Source organism: Tursiops truncatus, chromosome 5 (genome assembly GCF_011762595.2).
Source record: "Tursiops truncatus isolate mTurTru1 chromosome 5, mTurTru1.mat.Y, whole genome shotgun sequence".
NCBI classification, from domain to species: domain Eukaryota; kingdom Metazoa; phylum Chordata; class Mammalia; order Artiodactyla; family Delphinidae; genus Tursiops; species Tursiops truncatus.
The window spans coordinates 117,222,872-117,239,123 of NC_047038.1; the positions used below are offsets into that span (position 1 = coordinate 117,222,872).

At 46.8% G+C, this 16,252-nt stretch overlaps 1 protein-coding gene and 1 long non-coding RNA gene across 3 annotated transcripts in view; one reads left to right on the forward strand and one right to left on the reverse strand.

Annotated features, from left to right (window-relative positions):
- MAML3 (mastermind like transcriptional coactivator 3) overlaps positions 1-16,252 on the forward strand; it is a 438,815-nt gene that overhangs the window by 380,943 nt on the left and 41,620 nt on the right. The window lies entirely within an intron of this gene.
- LOC141278711 (uncharacterized) lies at positions 7,225-9,000 on the reverse strand. Its single transcript, XR_012331779.1, has 3 exons — positions 8,889-9,000; positions 7,474-7,592; positions 7,225-7,361 (listed from the first exon to the last, which is right to left on the reverse strand). It is a non-coding gene; the product is annotated as an uncharacterized lncRNA (long non-coding RNA).

Below are 16,252 nucleotides of genomic sequence, written 5' to 3' on the forward strand. Positions count from 1 at the left end.
TTCTGTTTGGCACAAGCCTACTTCTGTTCCCATTACACTGAGCCTTTGTGTAATATGCTAACTGTAACCCCACCCTCACCCCCACCTCTGCCGGCATTCTTCTTGTGTAGTAGCAATGATCGCACACATACACATTCCTGAACAGTGAAGAATAAACACTAGGGTGGTAGAAAACCGCTCCATCCACCAGCACGGGCAGGCATTTATCCTCGCCAGGATTGTGATTCCCTGGTCCTTTAGTGATAGCCTTCTCTAGGGTTGAAGAAACTAAAGCATTGGGAGGGATTTAAGGTCTATGATCTGATGAACACCAAGATGAAGGGTGAAAAGGCTCAGCAGTCATTTCCGTGACATCAGATATCGGGATGCTTGGGATGTGTAGACCATTGTGAGGATGACGGACTCTTTGTCCTTTATCTGTTTGTCATCATGAGCACCCTGCCAGCCAGTAAGTTTCAGAGCTGGAATTAAAGCTATGAATCCCCATGTTTGTTGTTGGTTCTGTCCTCAGCTTCTGGACTTCAGATTTATAGACTGGTTTTCTTGCTGCTTTTACAAGCTACCAGTAAAATTTCTGAGTGTACACTTAGACTTTTGAAAATATAGTATTTGATATATTAAAGCTGGTTTTGTTGTAATATTATCATAGGATTATAGAGCTGGAGGAAATGTAATACATTACTTCAGGACTGGGACCCTCTACTGACACTTGAATCCTTTCTACAGTATCCTTGCTAAGTGGTTTTCCAACCTCTACTTGAACACCTCCAGTGATGGAAAATTCACTAACCCATTCCATTTTGGGACAGCTTATTCTTTAAGGCCTGCTATAATACATGTAAAAGTTAATGGAGGGGGCTTCCCTTGTGGCGCAGTGGTTGGGAGTCCGCCTGCCAATGCAGGGGACGCGGGTTCGTGCCCCGGTCCGGGAAGATCCCACATGCCGCGGAGCGGCTGGGCCCGTGAGCCATGGCCACTGAGCCTGCGCGTCTGGAGCCTGTGCTCCACAACGGGAGAGGCCACAACAGTGAGAGGCCCGCGTACAACAACAACAACAACAACAACAAAAAGTTAATGGCGGGCCAATAATGTTACGCTAACTTCTTTAAAATGTCTGTGAATTGGCTGAGCAGGAACTATACCTGAAGAACTGTAATGTCCTTTTTTTCATTTGTTTGCTTGTTTTAAAGAGCAAGGGGAGGTTAAAGACATAGCAGTGATTCCTAAACCTCAGTGTGCAAAAGGATCAGCAGGTGAGGGAGCTTGCTCACAGTGAAGATTCTCAGGCCCGATGTCTGTGATCCAAGCCTGGAATCTCCAAAGCACCTACAGCTGATTCTGGTACCCATGGTCTCTCTGAACCACCTAATGAAGACACTCTGGCCTAGGCTGGGAAATCTGGACTCTGATAAAACTAAGGAGCCCCCGAGAAATCTTTTACATCTTCTGTTTCCTCAACCAGAAAATTATTCCCAACAGCTGAACTCTGGAGGCACAGTATGTAGATTGACTAGTGATTTTACTCATCATTTCACATCCTATAGCCCCAGCTACTGCTATAGGAAATAATGATTTGGGTTTGAGTGAATCTTCTTCCCAGTGTCCGCTGACGGGCAGAATGTACTGGAGCATGGGCACCAATGCTCACAGAATCCTTTTCCTCTTCCAGGGAAGGGAAGGTCTTCTTCACTGTTTGACATTCTGTTTATGCATTTGGTCTTAAATTGGCTGCACAATGGAATCGTTAGGACGGACTCTGCAAAAAGAGTCCCTTTGGATTGTGAGAGCTCTTTATACACAGGCCTATCGGCCCAGCACATGAGGCTCAACCTTAGAGGAGCGAAAGTGATTCTTGGACCCATCACAGCGCGTAATTGGTCTAGATGACGGCTGCCCAAAACCTTCCCCAAATAGAGCCTCTTTAAAGGAGAGGGGTTGCGGCCCTTCTGTTTGTTAGATATGCAACAAAGAGCAACTTTTCAACTGAGTGCCTGCCTGGCCTTCTGACATCAGGATCCTATCCCGTCCTTCATCCCAACCATGACCAGTCTCTCTTCCTCCACCCTCTATATCGGGTCCCTTAGGACCTCGGAAGGGGCTTGTTACCAGGGACACGAACAGATAGTCCTTAGTGAGTTAAGTACTAAAGTGGGGACGGTCTTTTCCTTCCTCATCCGTAGGAATAACTGCTAGACTCTGAGAGCTTCCACCCTAAGCCCATTGAAGCCAGAAGGGTCCAAAGATTTTTCCCCAGTACCATTATTTACTTTATTCATATTCAGAGATAATGAAAATATTTCTCAGGATGTCTCTAAATCCTCCTGAGAAAAGGAGCCTTGACGTGGAAGGTCTTCAGCACTTAGATATTCTTGACCGTTGATAAGCATCATATATACATGTAAATTTTCCTGGTGATCATACTGTTAATATATTCACCTCGTGTAAGATACACCACTCAAAATGGGTTTCCTAGAAAAGTCTCGTTTCAGTCAACTAGAGAGTGTCACTGTCGTGCAGATGGCCTTCTCCCATGGATTACGGCACAAGTGTGCACAGGAGAGTACACTTCATGAAAGCAGCATTTTCTGTGTTCCATGTTCCTGAGATGTGTCCTCCGGAGCGTGTTTCAACTTACCTCACCTGCTGCTACATCAGGATTCAGGGGCCTCAGAGCCCCTCCAGTGTGAGGGAGGTGCCCACCCTCTGTGAGAGAAGGGCTGCCCCCATGCAGCTTAGCAGCCACCCCCACCCGCCTGCCCCCAGCTCCTGGCCGAGTCCTCAGAGCCCAAGGGTTCTTTTCCAACCTCGGAGTTCTCCAAGCCTTTGCTAATGGTAGGGCCTTTGCTTCTGCCGGGACTTGGAATTCCTTTAGTGAATTCACCAGGAGGTGAGCTTCGGAAAAAGACTGGAATATTCTTCCTGAAACCACACTCTTACCAAAGCAGCCACAGCCGGGACTGGGCCTAACCACAACCCGGGTCTCTCCTTCTTCCACTCCCATAGTCATGAACACTTGTGTCAATGCTGACAGAGGCCAGGTGAATGTAAACCCTCCTGCCCTATATTACCACCTGGGAGAAAAGAAGGGGGAAACACACTGTTGACCTGAGGGGAAAGAGGTTGTTGAAGGGAGATCGTCCAGCTTGGTGGTCCAAAAGCACCGCAGTAGCTCTCCGGCCTTGATTTTCTCGACCCAAACCCATCCATCTGCCAGGACCGAGTCACACCACAGCAGAGCTGGTTTCCACCTTGGCCACCAAGGCCACCTTCTCTCTCTCATGGTGGTACTAAGAGTAGGATCAGAATTCACACTGATATTGCTGTATTTCATAAGCATTGGTAGAACAGTTTAAGGATCTTTTTTTTTTGTTTTTTTTCGCGGTACGCGGGCCTCTCGCTGTTGTGGCCTCTCCCTTTGCGGAGAACAGGCTCCCGACGCGCAGGCTCAGCGGCCATGGTTCACGGGCCCAGCCGCTCCGTGGCATATGGCATCCTCCCGGACCGGGGAACGAACCCACGTCCCCTGCATCGGCAGGCGGACTCCCAACCACTGCGCCACCAGGGAAGCCCTAAAGATCTGGTGTTACTTACCATTCATAAGGAGGTACTTATACATGTAAATACAACCGGGTGTTTATACTTGACTGGCACAGCCCTCACTGTTATATTGTTAAGGCCAGATTAATCTGAGCAATAATAAATACTGACATGTGGGAATTATAAAGCAACTTGCTTTCAGAGAATCAAAAATACTTTTCAGATATGTTACCTTTTACTAGAACCTGGATTCAGGCAAATCACTTAAACCTGTGGCATAAGACTATCAAAAAATATACCTTTGGTGTGTCCCTGGTGGCGCAGTGGTTGGGAGTCCGCCTGCCAATGCAGGGGACACAGGTTCTATCCCTGGTCCGGGAGGATCCCACATGCCGCGGAGCTGCTGAGCCTGTGCTCTGGAGCCCGCGTGCCAAGACTGCAGAGGCCCACGTGCCTGAGCCCATGCTCCGTGGCAGGGGAAGCCACCGCAATGAGAAGCCCAAGCACCGCATCGAAGAGTAGCCCCCGCTCGCCGCAACTAGAGAAAGACCGCGCGCAGGAACGAAGACCCAACGCAGCCAAAATTAAAAATAAATAAATAAATTTATTTAAAAAAATACCTTTGATATGGTATCTTACAAAACCTATTACAATGTTTTAGACACTAGGATTTTACAAGAGGACCTTTTTCTTGTGGTTGGGGAAATGATATAGACACCTTTGAATACAGGAGAGAGAGAGAGATGGAACTTTCCACGGATGGAAATAGTCTGAGTGGTGGCCTATCTGAATATTATCTGCTGTCATAAACAAACCCCCTACATTTCAGTGGAGCAACAGATGTTCATTGCTCACCTAACAGTCTGATGTGGGTGTCCTTGATCACCAGGGTAGCTCTTCTTCACATGGTGACACAGGAACACAAGTTTGTTCCCTCTTGGGCCTCTGTCCTCAGCAAGTTCCCAGAGTCCTCTGTATCCCGTTGGCAAGTGGAGGGAGGGAGGTGATGGAGAAGGCACCCCCTTTCTTAAACAACTCTGGCCAAAGGGACACCATTCACTTCCAATTACATCCCACTGGCCAGAACCAGTTTTTTGGCCCTAGCTAAACACAAGGCATTCTGGAAACTGTGGTCTCTGCCAGGCTGCCCCCTTCCCAGTTGTGACTCTTCACTGTGGACAGAGGAGCACAATGTTTGGGGGGCAGTAGTTCTTTCTGCCACATGGACTTGGTTACTTATTTTAAAGTGATTTAGTACACAGGAGAATATGCAGGTTTGCAGAGGACACTTTATCACAACCAAAACTCAAACCCACATTATATAAATTCCAGAAGATCTGTTGGTTCTACAGCTGAGAAGTAGATAAGCAGCAGATGAAACTCAGTGTGGAGAAACGGAAAGCAGTGTATCTAGGGAAACTGATCCAAATTAGGTTGCACTAATGGTATGATAATATCCCAAGGTACGGGATTCCGTTCAGAAAACACACGAGAGTCCTTCTGTACCATTGTCTGAAGACATGGATACAGGGGCAGCTACTACGGCCAGAAAAACCCACCAAAATAACAGACATTATCTGGTGAAGGATTACAAATATATAACAAAATAATCTTGTTCAGAATTTTGACAGTCCTCATCTAGAACCTTACATGCCATTCTGGCTACTATATTTCAAGAAATAGCTAACCAGAACTAGAGAAGCTTCAGGAAGGAACCAAGTGATCAAAGGTGGTGGTCCGCAAGCTTTTTGGAGTCACAGAAGCCTTTGAGAATCTCAGAGAGAACAGCAAGCACGTGCACACACAACTTTGCATGCCGTCTCACGCCCATCTGTGGCTGACTTGTGGCACTCAGACCAACGTTAAGAAACTTTGGTTTAAAAAATACTATGTGAGAATAAATGTTAAAGTTTGGATTCTTCTGTCTCAATACAGAAAGACTGAGAGAAGCTGTATGTAATCAGATTCTTTTTTTAAATTACCAAGTGTGTGATGAGTGCCAACACGGACATTTTCACCAAATCCTGATGTAGTAAGACAAATCAGGAGGACCACCTGAAGTTTGAAAGAGGCAAATTCAAAAAGAAAAAAAAATAGCATCATTGATTTACATGGCAGGTTTCATAAGATTATGAAGTTTCATTGACTTTTTTTTTAAGCATCACTTTTTAAAAATATTTATTTTTGGCTGCATTGGGTCTTTGTTGCTGCGCGCGGGCTTTCTCTAGTTGTGGTGAGCGGGGGCTACTCTTCATTGCAGTGCGCGGGCTTCTCGTTGCAGTGCCTTCTCTTGTTGCAGAGCATAGGCTCTAGGCGCGTGGGCTTCAGTAGTTGCAGCATGCGTGCTCAGTAGTTGTGGCTCACGGGCTCTAGAGCACAGGCTCAGTAGTTGTGGCACCATGGGCTTAGTTGCTCTGCGGCATGTGGGATCTTCCCGGACCAGAGATCAAACCCGTTTCCCCTGCATTGGCAGGAGGATTCTTAACCACTGTGCCACCAGGGAAGTCCCTAATTTCATTAACTTAAGATGTGGTAAGGCCAGAATTACAAATAGCTTTTTTTTAAAAAAGTAAACTTATTTATTTACTTTTGGCTGCATTGGGTCTTCGTTGCTGCGCCTGGGCTTTTCTTTAGTTGCAGTGAGTGGGGGCTACTCTTTGTTGCAGTGCGGGGGCTTCTCATTGCGGTGGCTTCTCTTGTTGTGGAGCATGGGCTCTAGGCACGCGGGCTTCAGTAGTTGTGGCACACAGCCTCAGTAGTTGTGGCGCACAGGCTTAGTTGCTCCGCGGCATGTGGGAATCTTCCAGGACAGGGCTCGAGCCCATGTCTCCTGCATTGGCAGGCGGATTCTTCACCACTGCGCCACCAGGGCTATTTCAAAGCTATTTTTAAAATGGCTTAAACCAATTTCATGGATGATAGGTCTATGATGAGGGATGTTAGAGAAAACTCAATGGTTTGGTGCGTGGCCCTAACCATCTGAGGTTGACATCAACATTGACAGCCATCTTCCTTCACGTGTCCCTCAACTTGTCCCTTGGTGCCTCCAAAAGAGATTCAGTGCTGAGCTGAATGGGTGGATGGGGGGCCTGACCCAGAGTGGAGTTTTTAGGTTAGAATTAATCACCTGCACCAACTGGAAAGTTGCGGAGCTGATGTCTTCTTGTTTGTGTGTTTGTTTCTTTGGGAGGCAAAGAGATAAATTGGTTTATGTAAGTGACCAAATCTGTATGCTAATGAAATGGGCAATCACGGTGATGTGTACACTTGTTATGTGTACCCAAGACATTTGTGTACCCAAGACATTTTTGCGAGGGAGGGAGGACCGTATGTCGTTACGTCCAGTGTTTCATATGTATACAAGTAAGTCCCCTACGTACAAACGAGTTCTGTTCCGAGAGCACGTTTGTAAGTCCAGTTTGTTCGCAAGTCCAACAAAGTTAGCCTAGGTACCCAACTAACACAATCGGCTATATAGTACTGTACTGTAATAGGTTTATAATACTTTTCGCACAAACAATACATAAAAAGAAACAAACACAAAAAGTAAAGAAAACATTTTTAATCGTACAGTACAGTACCTTGAAAGGTACAGCAGTACAGTACCACAGCTGGCATCCAGGGGCTGGCATCGAGTGAACAGGCAAGAAGAGTTACTGACTGGAGGAGGGAGAGGAGGTGGGAGACGGTAGAGCGGAAGGCTCGTCAGCAACAGGAGATGCAAGGCAAGCTGCAATTTCACTCATGACTGACGTTGATGGAACGCACGTTCGCATCTTTGCAATTTCGCAACTTGAAGGTTTGTATGTAGGGGACTTACTGTTCTGAAGTACAGAAAGTAAGTAACTAGGTCAGCCTCACACATAAAATCTTGTGAAGCTCACCAGCTCCACTGGTTATAGAGCCAGGGTCCAGGGAGACAGTGTACCAGCAAACCTTGGTTGTTTCCTCCATTCTTCTCCTCTTCTGCTGGGTGCCCTGCAACCGGAACCTTCACCTCACCTTATCTCCATGTACCTCCTTGTCAAATAGAGTGGATGATTTCTGAAATCAAGCTAGAGTAAATGGTGTGCAGAAAAATCAGAGGGACTGAGAAGTTGCCCCTTCTATTGTTGTCCCCTGGAAAAACAGCTAAGGTCTGCCCTAAGGTGCCAGGCTTTATTTTGTAATGGTTTATTGTTGTTCGTTGGAGGAACCCCAAGTTATTAGAAGTTCCCCCCACTGCCGTTATCTTGGCACCTACAGCTTAAAAAAAATCATGCATGAAGCAAGGTCACTGCTGAGTGCCTTACAAAGCAACCAGTGATGATCCCTTTGGGGTAGGAGAATAGGGAAAAAGATGCACGAAGAGGAAATACACGACACTCAGCCCGATGTTCAGCCCATAGTAGGTTCTCAATAAACAGTTCATCCTTCTTTCATTAATTGAAAAGATTATAGATGTCAAAGCATTTTCCAAATTAAAAAGCTATGCTATGATTTCCAGTTTGTAAACCTCTCATTCCCTTTGCCATTTACTGCATACTCCAAAAAGTACCTTGAAGTGAAGGAGGCCACCCTTAAAATATTTTCGAGGGTGAAAATATAATTATTACACTGAAATACTTCAGCCTACGTGGCATTTCTTTAACTTTGCACTTTCAAGCCCAGTAAAGGCAAAATCAGGGTAACCAGATGCCATTTTATAAAATGTTACAACTCCAATTACAGTTCCTTTCCTTCTTTATTTTAAAGACTAACAACATTAAGATAGTGTGAGAAAGGGACTTCTCTGGCCATCCAGCGGTTAAGACTCTGTGCCCCCAGTGCAGAGGGTGTGGGTTCGATCCCTGGTCAGGGAACTAAGATCCCACATGCTGTCTGGTACAGCCAAGAAAAAGAAAAGATAGTGTGGGAAAGAGGCAAGGGAAGCATTCATCATCCCGCCATCCTAACACCACAAGTAATTTCAGTTTTTAATATTCCCTCCCAGATTTAGACAACACCCCTGTATATTTTTCAGTCACCTCGGTTAGGTGATGTCTAAACAGCAGCTGTTAGCGGGGCTGCCTCAGAGAAGATGGGCATCTCTCGTCCTCCCAGCTAGAGCTAACCAGCCTGGGGGACCAGTCCCGGGGAGGCCCTGGGGATAACCCAGCTCCATTCACATCAAGGCTGGGCCCACATCTGCTTCGGTCCCTGCTTCCCAATGACTCCAGGCCCAACTCTGCTTTGCGAGCCACCCAGGAGCAGCTCCTGAAACAGGAGTAGAGCCAGCGATTATGACGAGGAACCAAGTCGAGGTTGAAAGCAAGCAGAAAATATCCTGTGCCCTCTGCTGCTCTGAGCTGGGATGTGGGCATTGCTTTTACCTGCTTGAGATGGCCCCATCCCCCAGGAGAACACAGTCTGTGTGCACCGCGCTTTCTAATCACATGAGACGTTGCTCTTCCTTCCCTGCCTTTCCAGTAAATGCCCAATCACAACAGCAAACACATCCTCCATCCAGCTTCCAGCTTTTCAGAGTCACAAAATGCTCTCGCCTGCATTAGCTTGTTCTATCTCCACGACAACCTTAGTAGGTCATCAGGGTGCTGTTTTAGCTCCACATTCTAGGAAAGAGAAATTGAGACTTGGAAACCTACTGTATAGCACAGGGAACTCTACTCAGTGCTCTGTGGTGACCTAAATGGGAAGGAAATCCAAAAAAGGGGGGAGGGGATCTATGTATACGTATAGCTGATTCACTTTGCCGTACAGCAGAAACTAACACAACATTGTAGAACAACTATACTCCAGTAAAAATTAATTTTAAAAAAATTGAGACTTGGGGAGGTGAGGCCACGTCCTAGGAATGAAGTTCTTGAAAGAATGAATGTGAACTTGTGCTTGGATCCACTGGGCATTCTGAAAGGGGTAGTGGCCTGCTCTGTCCACCAACACGCAATCACACATACTCACCCTTGTCCGTACTCAAGCAAGTAGCTCTGCCAGGCACGTGACACGAGTAAGTTGGGACATTTCCAGCTGGGCATTAGTGAGCAGGACGTAGGGTTGCTGATGAGGGAGTCCGGCAAAATGATGTTTAAAAGTAAATGGTTTCTGACCAAGATGGAAAGGGTTTGCTTGTCGGCAGGGTGGCTTGTCAGCAGGACTACAGATCCAGGTATGCGATGTCTTTTTGGTGCTACCATTTCTGTCCCGCGTTATTAAAAAATAACATATTGATTACTGCCGCTTCAGTTTACTTAGGGAAGCTATTTATTTTTGAAAAGTGGCAAAGGTAGGAGATTACTTCCTTCACTTTGGCATGGTTTCTCACCCCCTTTTGGGAATCTCAGAGCCCACCCTCTCCCCCCTCCCCCATTTCTTTGTAGGTTTAGAAAAGGAGTATATCAGTTCAGTATTATTTTAGCAACAGAAGTGCTGCCACTTTGGGTATTTTTAGCCTGTCAGGTGCCCTCCGCCTGCCATGAACTTGGTATATTCAAGTGTTTAATTCCGCAGCCTCTCTCATTTGAAAGGGGGCCTGTTCCAGCCCTCTGACCACCAGAGCTCCACTTGTACAGCTGCCTGTAAATTTCTGAACATGCAGCGATATCTTTAGCGGTGACTCCAGATACTTCCTGTTGAGCTGCAAGATGCAATCCTGCAAAAGCACACTGCAGCTAAATATACCCCCTCCGCCCAGCACTCAGCAAATAAACAGGGGCAGCATCAACATGATGTTTTTAAAGCCAGGACTGAACAGGTTTTTTCAGTTAGATTAATTAATTGTGGTGACTTGGGCAGTCCAAGTTATTCCACCTACCCGAGCTTTGAACACCAGGCTTCGTTTTCTCTCCTGATTCAACATCCGACCAGAAGCTCAGGTACAGGGACCTATACCAGGTATGTTTTAATTCCGTGCGCCTCTTAGGCCCATACTTGTACCTGGTTAAACAGACGGCCACACAGCAACAGACTCAGGGCAGCTCCGTACGTGTTCTCACAGAATCCAGACTCTTCTACAACCTTGCCTAGGGCCTTAGTCATTGAGGGGAGGAGAGGGATCCAGGATTTTCTTTAAGGAACGTATCCTTTTGAGACTTGAGAAAGGAGAAGAATGTTAAATTCTTTCCCGGGCTCATGGGAGACCTGTGAAAGGAAAAATTTCCCCTCTGGAGTTAAGTTCCTGTCCACAGGGGGTGCACTGACCTTTCTACCAGACCCTAAACAGTTAAATCGTGGTTCCTGGATAAGGCCTTGGATTCTCAGAGAAAGTTATGTTTCCCATGAATCTTCAGAAGCAGGAGTGTACACCAAACACCCTTGCTCAGTTTCCCTATAACTAAGATCAGCCAATCCCAGGCCATCCACAGACCAGGAAGACTCTACCTCCAGAGAAGCCAGAGGAATGTGAGGAAGCCTGGATTTTGGCCTTGGGCCACCAAATAAGCACCTCCCCCCAACTCCTGCCCTCCTTATGGAGGCTATGGGGTCGTGCCTGCCCTCACCCCACCAGATCAGACTCCCTTCAGACGTTTGTTAGAGTCAATGGGGTCTGCAGAGCCTGTCTGTTCCCAGTGTTCCACCTGCCTCTTACCCAGAGGCCACTTTGGGGGCACACATTTTAGCCATCAGCCTGGCACAGGAGCCTTGTCTGACGCGTGCACCTTCTCTCCAAGAAATGCAAAGATAGGCCTGAGGATCCCATGGAGGGAACCAGTCTCTCAACTGTCTCCTTCACATGTCATTTTGTGGTTTATGACGCTAAATATTTCCGTAACTCTCTGTTCTTTGAGGATTTCTTTTTGGGCTCTTATCGTTTGGCAAACTCCATTGCTCATCAAAATGTATTCAGCACGGGTGGCCACAAAAGCAAAGGTACTAAGCAGTGGGCTTGCAAAGCCAACCAGACAGGAGAAAAAGAAACACTAATGAGTAACAGTCATAATAATAACAACTCTCCCTTATTAGTATTTACTAGGGCCAGGGGCTGCTCAAAACAAGATATACATAGTAACGTAGAGAAACCTCACAACAATCCTGTGAGGTTGCATCCTTTCTTTTCCCAATCTTTCAGTGAAAACGTATTTATTGGGCACCTACTATGTGCCAGGTACCTGGGCTAGGCACTGGGAATATAACAGTGAAGGAGATAAACAAGGCTTTTGCCCGCAGGGAGCAGAGCAGACCTAAGGGAGTGAAACAAACAATTGCACAATAATTCCTAGAGGGCAGGGACCAGCTGGGACTCTGCAGCTGGAGGAAGAGTCCTGTGTGTGGTGCAAGTTTGTGCATGTGGCTTGCGAGCCCTTAGAAACCCACGGTGGGGACTTCCCTGGTGGCGCAGTCGTTAAGAATCCACCTGCCAATGCAGGGGACAGGGGTTTGATCCCTGGTCTGGAAAGATCCCACATGCCGCGGAGCAACTAAGCCCGCGAGCCACAACTACTGAGCCCGCGTGCTGCAACAACTGAAGCCCACGTGCCTAGAGCCCGTGCTCTGCGACAAGAGAAGCCACCACAATGAGAAGCCCCCGCACCGCAACGAACAGCAGCCCCTGCTCGCTGCAACTAGAGAAAGCCCGCGCGCAGCAACAAAGACCCAATGCAACCAAAAATAAATAAAATTTTTTAAAAAAGAAAAAGAAACCCATGGGGGACTGTCTGGGCTCAACTCTCCAGCCCCGTTTCCTCCTGTCCCATGCTCTGTACTTCCCAGTCCAGCGACACAGGAGATGTTGTATCTTACCTCCTTCCCTCTGCTCTTCTTTTCCCGCTGCCTCTGTTACTTTCCTTGACCAATCTCTGCACCGCTTCCAGCGTCTACCCCCCCCCGCCCCAGAAAACCCTCCTTGACCCTTTTTGCCCCAGTCCGGCTGGGTTAGTTGAACTGCCTTTGTGCCTCCGGGGCCCCTTGTGCTGATCTGTATCACTGCACTGGGCCTCACCCCTTCCCGGGCATCTGTTGAGGGGTCTGTTTTCTCACCAGCCTGCGTGCTCCCTGGGCGCATGCTGGCTCCATTCTTTGTTGCCTTTGTCAAGTAGCACAGGTCCTGCCCTGCAGGCGGCTACCAATGAACACTTGTGGGGTGAATATGCATCTGGACATGAGAATGTCCCTTCTCTGCCCTAGTGGAAAAAGTTGGGAATCGGGAGACTCTCCATTTACCTGGTAGTAATTAATGGGACAAAAGGGAGCCAGGTGGGGGGAGTACTAGAGGCAGTTGCTGCTGGAGGAGAGCAGGGGAAGAAGGGGAGCAGTTGTGAAACCCTCTCATCTCCCTTAAGGGACGCCCACCCAGACTCTCTGAACAGTTGCAGTGACCGAGAACTTGCTGCTTCACCGGGCAATCTGTTCCTCTGTCACATCTGTTGAAAAGTTCTCCCTTTTGTTAAGCAAACGCTGCTGACGATTTTCAGAGCTTTGTCTTCTAGAACAGCAGAGTAACTTGACTCTTCTATATAAGAACACTTCAAGTATCAGAAGGGCGTTATCGTGACCCATGTCAGATTCGTTTTTCCTTACGAAATCATTCTAGTGCCTTCAGCTCTTTCTCCCTATCATGTCACACAACTGGACACCCTACAGCCTCCTGATGTCCCTCTTAAGACATGGTGTCCTGAGCTGAACAGTATGTTCCAGAGGGCTTCTGATCAGTATGGGCTATAGTGGTATGATGTCGAATTCCCTTGCTTTACAGCCTCGTCACTTTGTCAGTTCTCACTACTCTTGTGGGCAGTGAAACTCCTTCGTGTTCTGCATACGACAGACTCCTCAGACCACGTTTAATAATTGTGCTAATAGCAGCTGCCGGTTACTGAGCACATCCTGTGCCCATGAGCCAGGCACCTTGCGGATCGCTGTACCATCACTACCTTCCTTAATTCTCCCATCTGCACTGAGGTTGAGTGAGGTTAAGTCATTTATCCAAAGTCCTGGGATTTGAACTCAGCAGACTGTCCAAAGCTCACATTCTATTTAACCCACTGCCCTACCTCCCATCCTGAACTTGTGTAGCTGATTTTTTTCACCTCATTGCCACAGTTAGCTCTGTTAAGTTTGAGCTGAGTTTCTCCTCAAGTTTCCAGCATCTCAGAAACTCCACGGGTAGAGTTTTGAGCTCATCTGCTCAGCTTTCATCATACCTGTGTTCCAGATCAACGGCAATGCCTTATAGCTCCCCATTAGAGAACTCCTTCTGGGTTGACACCATCTGGGCACCAGTAGGACCCAGGATTTCCATCAGCTTCCAAGCAACCTACCTTTGAATTCTCTGCCCCTTTTTCTCTTTTGTCCAAAAGTCGTCATGAGAGACACCGTTAAATGTCACATTGGTTTGAGGTACGTTATATACGTAGCATGCCTCCACTCTAACAGATTAACAACAGTAAGAAATAATGCAGAAGGTGGATTCTTTGTTTAATTTATTTTCACAAATTAAGTGTCTAATCTTTTGTCCAAAAGTTTTGCCAGACATCAATAGCATGTTCACCTTTACTCCCCGTGCGAAAGTGGGCTATCGCCTTGACTCTAGGCTTCATTATTCATTCTAGTCTCACGTTATTCATTCATTCATTTCAACATCAGCAGTGTCTCTACCACCAGAGAAGCAAAAAAAAAAAAAAAAGTTTTAGCTTTCATCATTTTTCTTTTCCCCAAATATTAAAATAATGCATACTTCTTATGAAAATATGGCAAGTACAAATATAGGTAAAGAAAACACAAAATAAAATGGTCCAATAATCCTAGAGATAGCCTCTGACATCTCCTAATTCTTTTTATAATCTAGAAGGCAATTTGCCTATGTGCTAACATAATTTATGGCAAGACCTAGGTTTGATTTCCCACACCTAGAACAGGAGCTACAGCCCTTAGGCTGTAGCTAGAAAATTAGGGAGGGACTTCCCTGGTGGTCCAGTGGTAAAGAATCCGCCTAACAATGGAGGGGACTTGGGTTTGATCCCTGGTCAGAGAACTAAGATCCCACACGCCTCAGGGCAACTAAGCCCGCGCACCACCACAACTAAGCCCACGCGCCACAACTACTGAGCTCGCACGCCTCAACTAGAGCCCGTGTGCCGCAAACTACAGAGCCCACGTGCTCTGGATCCCACGCACCACAACTAGAGTAGAGAGAAGCCCGCGTGCCGTAACAAAAGATCCCGCATGCCTCAGCGAAGATCCCGCCTACCACAACTAAGACCGGACGCAGCCAAAAATAAATAAAATAAGTAAATAATAAATCTTAAAAAAAAAAGAAGGAGAATTGGGCAGAAATGCTGCTGGTGCAAGGTGAGGAAGAAGACTGGGCCCCCAGGAAGAGAGGGATGTATGGTGGGACCCCCAGGGCATCTCCCTGTTCAACCAAGTGTGTGTTGTTTCTGCTGATGCTCAAGGCAGCACACGGTAGTCCCCAAACCTCTTGATATTGTTTCCCCAGAGGAATTACTTGGCTGCTCTCCAGCTGTGGTTTTCCTCTTTCTGTCATAACTGCAGTGCCCCCTACTATCCAGCTTGAGAGTTCTATCTGGACACATTTCTCTCTTCCCCTCAAACGTCAGTTTGAACATCAGAGTTTAGAAGAGGAATCATATGGGCGAGAAGGTTCCCTCTGGGTGACTGTGATATGTTGGACATCTGTCTCCAAATACATTAGGTTCAGTTTAGAACCAATCTCTCAATCAATCACTGTGATTTTTCACAGATGGATGGATGGACAAACATCTAACAAAATGTCTTATAGATTCTCATCAAGAGAAGTTCAGGTGCAGCGCTGCCTAGAGGTCCCTTCCAGCTCAGTGATTCTTTGAATGTGTGATTGATACTTTGGAAACAGGGATATCAGTTGGTATATTTGTCAGTGGCTGGCAATCTTCATGAAAATTCATTATGGTCTAGGGAAAGCCTCGAGGAAATATGAGTTGTCTAGAGGAACTTGGGGAAGAGACAAGCTAGTCATCAGATGGCATAGGTAAGAATGTGGAAAAGCCTGTCCTGGGAAAGTTGCTGATGGAAAATAAAGGAGGAAAACAAGAAAGGGCCAGAAGAAGTGTTTGATGACACCCCAGCCTAATCCTGCAGTCATACATGGCAGGAGAGGATAAAGGAACATGGAAGTAACCATTATGTCAAGAACTTAACCTCAAAAGGCAACAGCAGGTCATACAAGTGGAGGTTTCAGACGCAGATCAAATTATGTGTCTGGTAGCAAATGAACAGTTGGGAACACGTCAGTCTTTCTGGCCACTTCTGCACACACAGATAGATAACCATCAGCTGTAGTGGGCACGTCTTACAATATTGTCAAAAAAAAAAACCTTAGAAGATGTATTTAGGTCCCACAGTGCCTCCTCAGTTCTTTTCTTTTATACAGTAATGTGTACACAGGCATTTGCCAGGTAGGAAAACACCTTCTCTTCCGTAGATGCTGAGAGCTATAGTTTAGATAGGAGCGGACAGCTCTCTCCCAAGATGAAAAAAAAAGGTTATTATCCAGAGTTGACCTGAGGAGGGGTCGAGAGGGAATTTAGAAGGTTATATGAAGGAGCTAATCACAGACCTATTTTCTGTCATTCGTACATTCACTCACTCATTGAGTGCCTACCGTGTGATGGGCACTGCAAGAGGCAGGTGAGTACAAAGATGCAGGCTGGCAAGGGACTCATAGCCTAACAGGGGAGATGGACAGGTGAGTGCATGATCCTAACCCAGACAATGAGGAGGCCAACGGAGAAAGAGCAGAGGGTGC